This window comes from Candoia aspera, chromosome 7, assembly GCF_035149785.1.
Source record: "Candoia aspera isolate rCanAsp1 chromosome 7, rCanAsp1.hap2, whole genome shotgun sequence".
Taxonomy (NCBI): Eukaryota; Metazoa; Chordata; class Lepidosauria; order Squamata; family Boidae; genus Candoia; species Candoia aspera.
The window spans coordinates 2,834,885-2,849,829 of record NC_086159.1 but is presented as its reverse complement, the minus strand read 5'-3'; the positions used below and the strand labels follow the sequence as shown (position 1 = coordinate 2,849,829).

The 14,945-nt window shown below is 41.3% G+C and overlaps 1 protein-coding gene across 2 annotated transcripts in view; it reads right to left on the bottom strand.

Moving 5' to 3' along the window:
* USP6NL (USP6 N-terminal like) overlaps positions 1-14,945 on the bottom strand; it is a 135,248-nt gene that overhangs the window by 91,740 nt on the left and 28,563 nt on the right. The gene's annotated exons all lie outside the window — the stretch shown is intronic.

Below are 14,945 nucleotides of genomic sequence, written 5' to 3'. Positions count from 1 at the left end.
ACACACCCACCAGCTCTCCATTCTCCTGCCAGTTGCGTAGTGTGACCAGCAAATTAGATTATGGCTTAGAAGGTTGGCCAACCAGAAAACATGCTATCTCCAGCCTCAGCTTACTAAAGAATATAGCTATTTTTACAGGCTATGGCTGCCTTCTCTAGTTAACTGAACCCATGAATGCTGTATGTTCTGTATCTGGATGGCATGCTAAATCATAAGCTAACTAATGATAGCCAATGGGGGCATATACTATACTTACCCAGTCAATGCAGTTGTGACATGTAACTGGCCCATAGAATAATTACACCCTTCTCTTCTGACATAGACAAACTGGGGCAAGGTCAGCTACTCCATCATAGCTTTTGGAAATCAGAGAGGTTCTGTTTTCTGCTTTAAGCAATGCATCTCTCTCTCAACCAACCTGCTGGATTTTCATACCAGTCAACAGAGAGAGACCCTTATGTATGACCAACCTGGAAACATGGGCTGGTAAAAAACCTTCATGCTAACACTCTGTGAGCTTATTTTCAAGGCTTCTTCAATATGATTAAATTATATTCATTTTCCTTCTCGATAATTATTTTAAGCTTCAGCAATTACCTTCATTTAATTATTTTTTCATATCTGAATCCTATGACACTTCTTTCTCCTTCAATGGGATCCTCTATTAAATTACTATTTCTGACTTCTGAGCGTTCTTCCCTGTGCCAATTCTTACAGCTTTTCTATATCCCTAATTAGACCCTTCAGTCATTAAATATAAATTTTCTTACTAGCTTCCATGCTTTCCAGGACCTTTTCATCTCTAAATGTTCTCTCAAAGGTGTGAGAAACCTCCCCACCCCTACCCCCACTTTTAGATACTGGCAGACTTTATTTTACTCCTTCTCTCTTGCATTTTCATTTTGACATTTTATTTAAAGCTGGTTAAGTTTTCTTGTGTAAAGTTACCTACTGAATTTGCATATGCTTTAGCAATTAACATTTCAGTAATGAAATTAGCTTAATAAACATTCTTTTTCTTTTTTAAAACTCTAAGTAATGCAATTTCCTATGACCCTCAGGACTCTTTCTGCCACTAGCCAAGTTTTGAGTCACTTAGTAGAACTCCTGATTTTGTACTTGTACAGCACCCAGTTATTTTATAAGTGAATGATGAACTAGACGCTTTTCCCTCTTGTCTGTCTTAATTAAATACATGGCTGCCACCAAAGTACTGTGCCCTTTGGGCATCTGTCAGATGGAAAATCAAAGATGCCTGTTCACGCAGTGTGGCCACAGTCGTCTGCCCTGTGCTTTTCCATCTTCTGCCTTCAAATCCTTTGAACCCAGGAGGTAAAACGTGACAAACTATCCCTTCAGCAAAGTGAGAGGAAGCGGCTGGGTCACGGGGGGCAAAAAAAGATGTACCCCCTCTTCTGGCTCTCAGAGGGCAGCCTCCATTTGTCAGCATCACGCAGCTGTATGGGTTTTTTCTCAACTGGCACCAAAAGGCGGAAAGCAGCGTTCTCCACTCAAATCTATAGCTACGCTCTTCCAACCACGGCCTGGCTCTGCACTGCGATATTTCACTGTTCAAGCAGTCACAAACCCACACAGATTCTGCCACAGTTAAAGTGGGGAGGGGGGGAATCAGGCTGTGCTGTGTTTTAGCGGCTGGGGAAATGCAGCTGCCCCTTTGTTTTTTGGATGACTCGATAAAAAGGAGCTGCTGAGTAACAACAGAAAGCCTCTTACAAGCTGATTTCTGAGCCTGGGAGGAACAGTCTTGCTTCGTTTCTGGCGTGCTGTCGCTGTACTTTGAGCCCTGGCAATGCAAAGGTTTGAAAGTCATAGCAGCAAACCCAAGAATTGAAAAATTCACTCCTTTTTTATGCATTTTAGTTTTTAGTTTAGTTTTTTTCCTGAAACTTGGGGCATGGAATGCAAGTAGATTGTCAATCCCACTACAAAAAGCCAATCAGGTGGTTGAAGGAAGCAGGAAAGACAGACAGTGCATGAAGGGGATGGATGGGAGCAGAGGGATGACTGGAATATCCTTGGAAGAGCTACAGATTATTGTCAGAGACAAATCAAGATGGTAGGCATTTGTCCATCCTGTCACCAAGAATCAACTAGTCCAAATGAATCTTTTAGCCATCATAAACCTTTGTGCAATCTTGAAGTCTGGAGACCTACTGCCTCTATAAAGACTGAAGGGAAAGAAACAAACTTTTCAGTTAAGGAAGTATGAGATTTGGAGCAATCATATACTTTCGTGAACAGCTTGTAAGAGCAAAGTAACTTTAGAAGAGTCCTGCTTTTGAGTTCTACTCTGAACATGTATGTTTTGAGGAACGTACAAAGGATCAGCCAACTAAGTTCCTTGAGGTTTCATGTGAATGGAATTTGTAGCCAATGCAACCCCTCTACATGACAGATGTCAGTTTTGATTGGCAATCAATGAGCTACTCTCTTAACAACTGTCTGACCAAGATCAAGATTTCTTCTTCAAACCAGAGACTTGTGTTGACAGACTTCTTCGTTTCTTGCTTACAGTCAACTCTCTGAGCAAGACAAAATTTAAACATAAAGTCCCCACACAGGATTTGAGACAAAGTAGGAAGAGAGAGAAAAAGGCATATGTGGGTTTGCAATGTAACATTTATAGCCTACATAAGCCAATATAATGCAGTGGTTAAAGTACTAGACTAAGTCTAGGGAGATCCAGATTCAATTTTACCCTCAGTCATGGAACATCACTATGCAGTCTGAGCTAGTCATTTCTCTTTGAGCATAGCCTACTTTACTGCATTGTTGTCATGCTGATAAAATAAAGGGAGATACCCATGGAAGCCACCTTGAGTACCTGGAAAAAGACAGGATAAAAAGTTTAACCATCAACAGAATGACAGCACCCAGAAATAGCAAGTGTCACAATTCAGTACAAGACAGCAAGAACTGAAGCCAGAAATGGAAACTCAGAGGATTTGAGCTTGCAGGAACAGCCGTTTTTCCAGCCAAAGGCAGAAGAACAATATTGTGGGTATCTATCTACCTGGGCAGCTGGGAAAAGAAAAAGAAAAATGATGCGCAAGATTCTTCCCAGCCCTTCGGAACGCTCCCCCATCCCACTCTCACATCAGAACCCTGCAGGCAAAAAAAAAATGCTATTCAAATCCATTTGTGAAGCTAACTCCTCACTTTCTGCTAGAATCACAAGTTTGTTTTACTGTTTAGCAACAGAAGAAACCAAATTTTCCAGTCATAGTCTAGAATGACAAATCACCAAGTTGGAAGGGACCGCCTAAGCTGCTGTGTCCAACCCTTTGCTCCATGCAGGAATCCCAATTAAGGCAGGTCAGTCAGATGGCTGCCCAGCCTCTGCTTGCACCTCCAGGGAAGGAAAATCTGCCCCTGCTCTGGTTCCACAGTGCAACTGCTCTTACTCCTAAGAAATACTCTACTAACATTTAATTGGAACCATCCTCTTCACTGCTGTCTCCTTCAGTAACTGGTTATACTGCCAACCTGCTCCTACCGTGGGAAAGTTGGCCTTCACGTTCAGTTGGGATCTGAATTAAGAACCTTATTCTGGGTCCTTCCCTCTGTAATAGTAGGGAAGAAATCTTGTGCCTTCTTTGTATGATTGCTTTTCAGATACAACTGAAAACTGTCTTTTCCTTAACTTTGTCATGTTCACTGTTTCAATGTATTTTAAAACATCGTAATGTTTCCCATGCCATGGCACTGACGCGCGTTTCTGTTTGGGAAGAAGCTGCTGTGAGACCTTGTGCCAAGCTCTGTATGTGGAATCAGGGGAATGGAACGTGTTTGGGTTATGTTCTCTGCTTGAGGCCTTTTCCCGCAGACCGTCAGAAACCGTTAGGAGCACCTGGGATTGTGGACTTGAGAAGGTTCTACAGGGGGAGGGATTTCGTTTGCACCGAGGGTTTTTAGTTTGAATTTGGCGCGCTTTCATCATTCTCAGCTTTCTCTGTGATCCTGCATGCTATTCTTTAATAAATCAGATATCTCTGAATTCCTACTTATGAGTCTGATGGTATTTTAGAATAGGCAACCATTACAAACTTATGTTCAAAACAATCAGTTGCTTTGGTCTCTCCTTGCAGGACTAAACTTCCAATGGCCTGATCATCCTAGTTTCACTTCCTTCTGATTTAATCCCTTATGTCTGAATCTGTATAAAATTCTGGAGATGGACCCAGGATTCAAGGTGGGGTTTCACCAATGCGGAACAGAGAGGGACTCTCCCTGGAATTTGGAAGAATCCCCTCTGAGCTCAGCTTCCCTGCTCACTCACTCCCACAGAGAGTTCTCAGCATCATCTGTTGGGAAAGGGAAGAAGTGATTTAGGCCCAAAGTACCCCCCCCCATTTCCAAACTGAGATCTGCACTCAACCTGAGTGGTCTTCTGGCAACACATTCCAACAAGTAATGGATGAAGCCAGGACCAAAACTAAATCTGATGTCATTTACATTGACTTCTAATTAGAATTAACTAGAGTTCATTTTACCCTTCAGTTGTATGCTTAACAATAATTAAATGACAAGGAGGTATTGTCTGGAAAGCATCCAATACTTTCCAAGGTCAGCAGGGGACTTAAGCGCCTTAGGCTGATAAATACTATTCTATCCTTTAAGTCATTGTGCCATGATGCTTATTAGCTGAATTCAAAAGGCTGCACTTTCTGGGCAGCTGAAATACAAGTAAAACCATAATTCTACAGACCAGATGAGGAAGGCTGTCCATTAAAGCTGAGTGTCCGTTAAATCTGAAGTGATATAATTTATGTCATTTGTGTTAATTGTGTAATACACAAATGACATAGATTGACCCAAATTATGTAGATTACAATTGTCCAGACATACAGTAGACTTTTGGGGGGTGGATGAAGTTGAAATTAAAATTTTGTCTTTCCACTGAAGGGGGTTCTGTAAAAATCAAAGCGTTATTGTGCATACATATACACACGTTTATGGACATACACAGACAGAATGAAATAGCTGAAAAAATCCACAATTAACCCCACGATAACAAGACATCTAAAAAGGCCACTGCTGCTTTTCCAAAGAGCTGCCTTGAAATCTTCCAGACCCAAAAGCTATCCCTTGATGTGTTTGGGTTCAACTCAGCATGAAGTATGAACTGAGCTGTTGGAAACTAAGGTCATGGTTTAGGGCAGCATATGAACACCACAGTCTGTTCTATCTACCTAGTTAAAACAAAGCATAGTTTAGTAATAATATGGAAACACAACAAATGCAAAACTAGTTTGAGCAAGGTAGAATAATACCTGAGAACTCATACCATCAGCCAACACTGGAAGCTTAAGACTAAGATACTCAATTACCTTCAGCAATAAACTGTTACGACATGGTCACTCATGCCTTAGCCACTTAGCAATTAGACTACTGCAATGTGCTCCAAAGGAGGCTGCCCCTGAAGTGCATTTGGAAGCTGCAGATGGTCCAGAATGCAGCGACACAAGCAGTACAGTGAGCACACCTCAGTCCACCCGTGTCACATCACGGTTGCATGAGCTGCACTGGCACCCAGGCGGCTTCCAGGTTCAATTCAAGGGGTTAGTTGTCACCTTTAAAGACCTCCCTGGCATGGGGCCAGGTGACTTGTGGGACCACCCATGCCCCACGGTTTCTGCCCACCCTGCTCGATCTGGCAGAGTGGGCATGCTCTGGGTCCACTCTGAGTCAAACCTAGCGGTGCCTTGGAAACATACCTTCTCTGTCATGGCACCTGCCTAATGGTACAGCCTTCCCCCAGAGAGACAGATGGCCCCGTCCCTGTTGGCCTTCGGGAAAGCGGTGAACACCTGGGCCAGGATGTTGATAGAACTGATGTTTCCTGGATGGATGTAAGTTTTATCGGGGCCTCATAAATAATAAACATACAGATCCCATTGATAGGAAATTTACATATACTTAGGGGGAAACACTTTGCTTAAGAAGCTTTAATTATTTCTTGTTCAGCTATTCTTTTCAAGCAACTGGGAAACTGCTATTATATGTTTCTATATTTCCAAATACCACAAAATTCCTTTAAGTATCAAAAAGATTAGGGCTGATACATATTAATCTGGTTCAATGGTAAATTAAAGTGATGAAAACAAATTAATTTTAAGGTATGTTGGCTCCACAGTATAGCTGAGAAGAAAAAAATTAAAGATGACCTTTTAAAAATGAGCCACAGTTTTTATTTTATTAAACTGCCAGTTTTCACGTATTTGCTCCCACACCTCAAAAAAAGAATGGCTGTTAAAAAATTCTGGTAATATGCAGATTTATTTAAATGGAAATGATTACTCCATTTATGTAATCAATCAGCTGAAAATTCTATAAGCAACTAATAGCTCTAAAATTGTTTGGCCTAATGAAGACAAAATACAAGGAACGAATAAAACAGCAAGTCAAAAGGAAAAGTTTTAATATATCTAGAACAAATTGGGCTTCCTTTTTATTGAATGAGGGTTCTCAATCACAGATCAGAACCAAGACAACACAGTATTTCCAGTGCCTGATTAAAACCAATGGCTGTTAACTTATTTTCATTACAGCACCAATTACTTTTTCCTCTTTTTTTCCTTTTAGACTCTCATTAGACCAATTCAGAAGAAAAGGAACAGCACTATGCCCTAACTTACAGCAATGGCTTGAAGGACTGGAGCATTCAATTACATTCCTTGAAGATTAAGACTATTTTTTCATGGGTAATTCCCAGCGACACCTTTGAAAATCTTCACTACCCTGCTTGAGGTGGAAAGGCCTTGAAACTACGCTATGTCATTACCAAATATAGGGATGCTATCAACTCCGTGGATCAGAAGCTAGCTATATGCGTGTATATTTAATATACTACTGACACGACACTTACATATGTATATACAGTACACCAGACAAATACACACCTGCATACGTGCAAGACCAGGCTTGAAAAAAAAACAACTACTAAGAAAGGCAGCAGACAGTTTAAAAACAAGTTTAAATCACTGATTTTAAATCCTTGAAAAAGCTACACGATACCAGCTATTGCTGAAAAGCTGGCAGGACAGATCAGGTGAGGAAGTTCTAGATACCTGGCACCCCCCACAAGGCAGCCCCATCTCTCCTTAGGTGGCACGTGGGGATTTTTAGTGCTTTTCAACCAAGTACGTTGCACTTACTTCCAATATATACGTGGCCTTAGCCTAACGAACTATAGTCACGTGCATACATTTCCATACAGAGCTTTTTACACTTCCTCAACTGCCTCATTCATTTCCTCCCTTATTCCCACAGAGGCTCCTTATCACAGTTTTGGTGCGTTCACTTTGTTAGACAGCTCCAGCACTTTCACTTCACAAGCTTGCTTTTTGCCTGGAGAAGACGATGGAAAGGAGGAAAATAATTCTTTCCAGGGATTTTGGGGGGGGGGGGGGGGGTTCCAGCACCTTTATCAAGCTGGCCTTGCTGACATCAGATTTGTCCCTTCCAAAGGTGGTGGCCTTTTCCACCAGCCAGTCTGCTCTGCAGATCTCTTCCTGATCCTGCTGGCTCCTGAGCTGCAGATTCCTCCACCCGCTATGCCGGGATTCACACAGCGCCTCCAGGCCGCCCAGCACAGATACAACTCCAGAGCGCCTTGGTTTATTTTAACAGACACAGGCCTTCTGAAGAGAAGGTGCAGCGAGAAAAGGTGCACGTTCGAAGTCAGGCCATTGCTACCTTTATTTCAGAACTGTTTACTTTGATCAGCAGTGGCCTTCCCGGGTGATCAGCCAGGGGCGCACAAAACATGCCATTCTGCGTAATATTTGAAACAGTCGGAATGTTCCGTCTTCTTCGTCAAGTGCACCAGTCTCGCCATTCCCAGGAGGAACTCTGGCAGTTTCCTAGAAGTAAATCTCTCGGGACAGGAAGCAGAAGCAGACTTCTAAAGGCTAATGATATCCACCTATCATGGCCTGAGATTTTGTGTATTACAGTCAACTTCTTCAGGCACAAAATAAAGCACACATTTCTCCTGAACTACTTGGGAAAACTATAACCAGTGATATCAATCCCTTCATCATAATTGTATAGTCTGCGTATTCCCAGTTCAACTCAAAATAACACTTCATGTATCTGAAAGTTTTTGATAATCTCCCGCTTGCTTTTGCTACAATCAGTAGCTACTTGAGCTTCCTCAGATACGTAAGAATGGTCCATCATACAAATGAGAATCTTGAGCCAAAAACTCCCATCAGGAACTTTGTGTTCAAGCCCCAAGCCCTTCTCACAAGACCAAGCAACATTTCCCCCTTGAGTTCAAGAGAAGATTCAACGGAGAGGTGGGAATAATCAGGTTTATCTGAGAAGCAGAGAGCTGAACAATAATGATTTTTAAAATGCTTTCTCCTTGGCCATAAATTTACCTTAAGAAAAAGCATGCTAAATTATTTTCTAAATATGCACACATGCACCAAGTTGATTATTAAAGGAGCACCCAGACTTTCATGTAGCATAACCAAAAGAACGAGGTTACTTTTTATGAGCAATCCAAAGAGGGGGAATGCATAAAGGCTACTTGCCAGAAACTTCCTGAAAATCATTAAAGTTAACTTCCCATTCTTTATCTGATTAAATTAACCTTTTGTTTTAATGTCCTGGAATTCGCAGCGTGAAGCCATTTACAATGTTTTTTAATTATTAAAAAATGTTAACTGGACTGACTTATACCACACGGTATTGTGTTGACATATATCAAATGCCCAAGGTCACATCCAATTAGAGCTCCAAGAAAAACCATGACGCTCTAAGCAGTGTTTACAAGTGAAGTTATGAGACTGTGTAATTCATATTTCATGGCATTCCCTTGAAAATACTACATAATGCTCTACGAAATAATCAAGTGACATTATCTTGTGAAATATGGCTAGGTATTGGACATGATATAGCCACAGGGTAGAGACTGATAAGTTTATCCATCCATCTTGACTGATGTACAAGTCCACCTGAGTGCAAGCAAGCTGACTTCCATGTAAGTTCCATCTATTACAAGAAAGCAAGCTAATTTGCTTCAGTGGCAAAGCACCACTCTCCTACTGGCTTAAAAATGCTGGATTACCTCCACAACAAACATTTATAAAATCAAAGAGTTTTTCCTACCAAAAATCATAAAACCTAATTATAGACAAAACTCTGGCTTATGGATCCAGACAAATAGACAAAGAATACTCTTAAAATGTCTTCTCAATGAGTAAAAAACAACTTTGGGTTTGATTTGGGTAGTCAAGAAAGGAGAGTTCTCTGCAGCCAACATTTTCACTTTTACATCAATCCATGCCTGTTCCGTTACAGACAATATACCCACACAGCAATGGCTGATGCTGTCAAGCCACATATAAAGGACGCAACTGCAAATTAAAATCAAGAACAAAGTTAGGGAGTGGCCCAAAAGAATATGTACATGTACATGTATAAGGATTCCATCATTACAGCATTTCACGTTATCCAAAAAGCAAGAAACTGATCTTTAACATTTTCAGTTTAAAATGCCTGCTGCTTACAAATGGGTTTAATTAGAGAAACAGCTGTTTAATACTGTAAATTTAGCCATACCTGATTAGAAATAAATTCCACTGAAACCAGAGGACCACCTTTATGTATAAAGGATTATTTGAAAAAGGTATATTGATTTTAATTATGTGATCAAATTAACAAATACTTTAATCTGTGAGAGAATACAGTTTTGATTCCTTTACTAGGGTAAACAACGCAAGAAATTCTAAACCAGTTTTTTTAGGGCTTCAATGTTTTTTCCTCCCCCCCCCCCACATGTATCTATAAAACAATGACATATATTAAAAAGGATGGCATTTTCACTAAACTCTCATGTATAGTAAGAATCAACAAAGGAAACATAAAATTGAAAATATCAAAACAAGTAGTGCCATGGGATTAAAGACATACTTTTTGCAGCTTTTTAAAATGAATGTACAGTGGGATTTTACAATTCTTATTCCCAAGAAATACAGATACTGGTCCTTTATTTAAACACAGTGTTGAAGTTATACAATTATCTGCACAGTATTCAAATATTCAGAGAAATTTAGTATTCTCATCAGCTACCCTGACAGTTTTAGCTAGGGAATGGGGAAGAGAGAAGAGAGAAGAGAATACGATCCTTGCAATAATATATTATTAAACATCCTTAGCATCCATCTTTGGTTTTTGAAAGTGATTAAAATTCTCTTTCATTGTTAATCAGACTGAATTTATCATTGCTCAAAGCAAGGCTGCAGCAACGGAATCCAACATGCAAACTTGAAATAAAGACGGCATAAGCTCCAGGCGGGAAATCAAGTGCCCAACCGCAAGGTAAGGCTTAGGCAAGAACAAATCATGGGAATGCTTAACTATGAGGTTTTCAGGGCTTCTCCTACCTTTCTTGGCAGTGTCTGTTCTACGTCTAGCTGGCGATACCAGCTCCTTCACAATCTGCAAGACCTGAATCATTGCTAGTTAACAAAACCAAAGCCACCAGCTGCTCCTCTGGAACGTCAACAGGTTTCATCCCTTCAGACCGTTACACGTCTGACTCCGGATTAGCTGGAGCTACAGCAACGCAGCAGCTCCGTTACCTTTCTGAGCATATGCGTGACAACATACGGCAATAGATGAGAGATTTGAAGTGGCTTGGATCTGTGGATGCAGAAGCAGCAAACAAGCTGGGCATCTTGTATCAGATCTCTACACAGCATTTCAAAACGTAGCTCAGAAGTTAGCATGGCCCCTTTTCAAATAAGACTTTTACAGTACAGATTGGCACATCTCCCCCAGTTCAGAGCATAAACCTCTGCTTTTTACAGTGGCACAGTGAAAAGAGTAGATCGAACTCATAAAGGAAATCAATTCTAGTGGAGGCTTAAACATCAGCATGCTCCAAGTTCCTGACTTCAAGCCCAAAGTAAGGCTGCAGTAAATTGAAAAGAAAATACTCTTAAGTGTCTTGAAAAAAGCCCTTTGGTTTCCACTCTTCCCACTTCATGCACATACCAGCCTCCTTCATGCCTGTACATAAGTAAAACTCTGATGCATCACATTGCAAACTGAAAACCTTATGAGCGTTTCAGAAGCAATTCAATCTTACAACCAGGGAACAAAATGCACATTCCTCTGAGCCATTCCTACCGCATCTGGCAGGTAGAGCACCAACAATCAAAGGTTTCCAAACCATTACACTAATCATCCATGACACCTGCTCAGGTATACAGCCCATGGAACTGAAACAGGAAAAGGACTGCCACTCCTTCTTATAATCTTGTTAGAACCTTTTTAAGGAACACACATTTATAGAGAATTAAAGCCTATGCAATCTTTGATTCTGAAAAAGACATAATTATAAAGCTAACGACATTCTAGAAAAAATGTATTTAAGATCAAACTATGAAACACAGCTAAAAGAAAGCAAAACTGGTGCCTTTGGGGTTTTGGACCTCACACAGTATGAAGATTAGATAGAGCCACTTTAGAAAACAATTGTAGTAGGTGCGTGACCCAGATACGTGTACAGCCAAGAATATCATATCAACAGGAATCCACCCTCTCCCCCATAATGTGGGTCTTGTCCCTGACCTAATGTTACACCTGTAGCATTGCAAGGGAACACAAAGTCCATTCTGCAGATCTACGGTTGGAGACGAAAAGGGAAATTCTGTCCAACGTTTAAATAAGCCATCATCACCAGCATAGCTCAGAGCTGGAGAGAGAAACAGACTTTTTTTTTTGGTTCTCCTGCACTTTCACCTGGGAATTATAAAGCCTAAACAACCCCCAGCATTCAGCTTAATGTGGATGCTAGAGAGAAGAGACAATCTGTCCTCATTTCTCTGTAATTCCATGGTTTGATGGAAGCCTTGGCTCATCTCAATTACCAATGCCTGCTGGGCCCTTGATGGCAAGGAGTAAAGTAATGTTAGTAAACCTACATGTAAATGTTTTTCTCTTAGCCCTTCGAGAACACAGTTGGCAATAAATGTTGCTCCCTTGTGAGCATGTAGCTCTACATGCAGAAGGCTCTGAGATTCAAACCACAGCAATTTGACACAACACTGACTCCTATCTGAAGCCGGAGCAGCTGAAGCCCACAACAGTGAGCAAGGTAAGGGAAAAATCTGGCTCAGTATAAGGCCATTTTTAGAGTTTTAATTATCTATGCTTTATAGTGGATTCTCTCATATGTCCCCCTTGCTGAGCATGGAGGACTTCTTCCTCATTCAGTTTTACTTTGTATCTTTACTTATACATGAATGGTGGGTCAAAGAAATTGCATATGAACAGAATCCGCCTAAACATAGCGACATGTATCTCCTTCATGCTGCATGTATTCCACATGAATGCTTTCTCCAGCTTCTATCACCAGTTTCAATGTAAATATGTGATTTGGGGTAAGAAGGCAGGTCGAATGGTATTCTACCATGCACGCTGTATTGCCTATTTACATTCTCAGCCACAGCTGCTAAGAATACGTGGGGGTGAACTAGAAGAGGAGGGATATTTTGGTTTTGCAGCTGAACCATTAAGGGAGTCCTCTGCGTGTTGATATTCTCCAGATTATTTGAATTACAACTGCCATCACTGGTTGGGGATGATGAGCAATTGGATAACATGTTTGGAAAGTGCCAAGATGAGGGCGGGTGATTTAAGCGGGTGGAGAAAATCATTTCTGCCTGCCTCTAGCAAACATTATTAATTAATTCTATCCTTGGGAAGAGCCAACTGCCCAGGTGGTTACGACTGGTGGCTAGATGGGTGAATACTTCTGAGGGAGGGCTATTCTTCACAGCGGTTACCATGGAGGCCTTGAAGAGCAGTAGCACAGAAAGCAGCAGCATCCGCAGCAGCAGTAACTGCAGCAGAAGGACTGTCCTAACAAGCAGGAACCACGCCGAGACGAGGACTAGGTCTCTAGTGTTTTATTACTGCTACAGTAGGCAGAAAATCCTAACAAACTGAAGAAGCGTGAGAAAACCCAGACAGATCAACCCCAAAAGTCAAGGCGGGTCTGTTCTGTGTCTCTTTGAATGGCTGCTCAACTCCTCCCTACTACGCATGCGTTTTCCCCCCTGCTCGCCATCCATACTCATGACAAGGACTAATGAACGTGAATAAAAACATTTCTTTGATGGCATCTCCCACGCTTCTCCAAGGGGCTCTCCCAATTTACTGGATTCCACCGATAATTCCTAGGGTCTCCCTTCCTGGCCCACTGGCCTTAACCAACCCTTCTTAGGGATTTTTTTTTCTTTCTCCGGCCCCTGTTTTTTCTTCATTCCTGGCTTTATCCAGCCCTTTGAACAGAACTTTCCTGGCCTCCACCAACTCGCTCCAAGTGACTCTCTTTTTTCTGGTTAACTTGCCACTTCCAACTTTTCCTACAGACTCTTGCTAGCTGTCTATTGTTCTGTCCTCTCTACAAACAGCCACCTTCAATCCTTGCAAGGGACGCTTCCGATCTGTGGATCTGCCCCAAACCCACATAGGAAGTTTGCATCTTTCAGTCCCTCTGGCATTTTTTAACTCTTCAGAACTAACTTCTTTCCTGGTCTGTGGCCTTCTGCAACATGTGTGTGGGGGGGGGGGTTGCTAGTCATTAGGCTTCTTCTAATCTTCTCAAGGGAACTCTCATGCTTCCTAGCCAGCTGGCTTTTGTGGATTCCTTTCCACTTATTACATGGCCCTTCTCAGTATGCCCATGGTAACTCTGATCACCACTTTTATGGCTGAAAAGGAATTTTATATCAGGACAGATTAGCCAGCCATCATGGAGATTTTGGCCTTCCTCTGCACATTCTCCAGGGGCTTACTTGCCATCTGTTAATAAATTTGTGTAAAGACAGAACCTTTCAAAACTAATCCAGATGATATAAAAAGGAAAAAATGAATTACTGCTGAACCGTGTTTGCTTCCTTCTTCTTTTATTGCATGACAAGGTCAGATTCTGTGGTTGTTTATATTATAAACCTCCCATGCTCCTACCTCTTTTAGAACAGTGAGCCCACTCCACTCCCCAAAAGGACGAAACGTTTAAAATTAAAGACACCTTGGAAAGACGCCAGAATATTAAATAAGCATCCTGGTTGCAACAACCATGAAAAAAAGGAACGAAAAAAGCTGCATGAAATGAAAGCAACTGCCCATTAGCTTTCATAATAAACAAAGTGATGAATAATTTAGGCACGCTGAGACCCAAGTTTTACCAATCCACACTTGTACGATGCCAGTATAGGATGCTGCTGTTTTTGAAGAACTACTATTGGGAAACAGTATCTGAAAAAGGGGCAGAAACAGCCTATCAACAGATGGTATCACTACTAACAGTAAGCCAAGTTCATTAAAAAAAAAAACACCTTCAAGAAAAAATTTGAACAAGCCAAAAAAGCACTCTCTACTACTAACTGGAAAACAAAAGCCGTCACATCCACACAACTCTATTTCCCACTATTAAACCCTCCATCACTGATGATTTTCCTATAAAGATGTTCTGACTGCAGGCAGGTGCCAAGTTTCAGCAACAGCGCTAAGAGCAAAAACAGCTGCACGCAAGAGGCATGGAAATCATTCCACGGTCAATAGGATGCCTTCAAGGGACAGACTCTGCACAAGTCAAGGCAACGGTAAGTATCACCTTACGGGGAGGAACAAATGGTACGAGGCAGGTATTTAGACCCAGACACATCTTGAGATACTGTACAAGCCAAGTTCTTGGGGAACATGTAATACAAGCTCACTTTACCCATGGTTTACAAAGATTTTGGTCAAGCTTTTCAGCTGAAATGAAATAAGCAAGGAATAGAGGACTCTTGTGACATCTTGGTTTCCAGCCTCAGAGCTGATTTCCAAATCTTTTCTATTTCAGTTACAATGGGAAGGGTGGTTTAGTTCTAAATGAACCAGCCCTAAAAGAACAC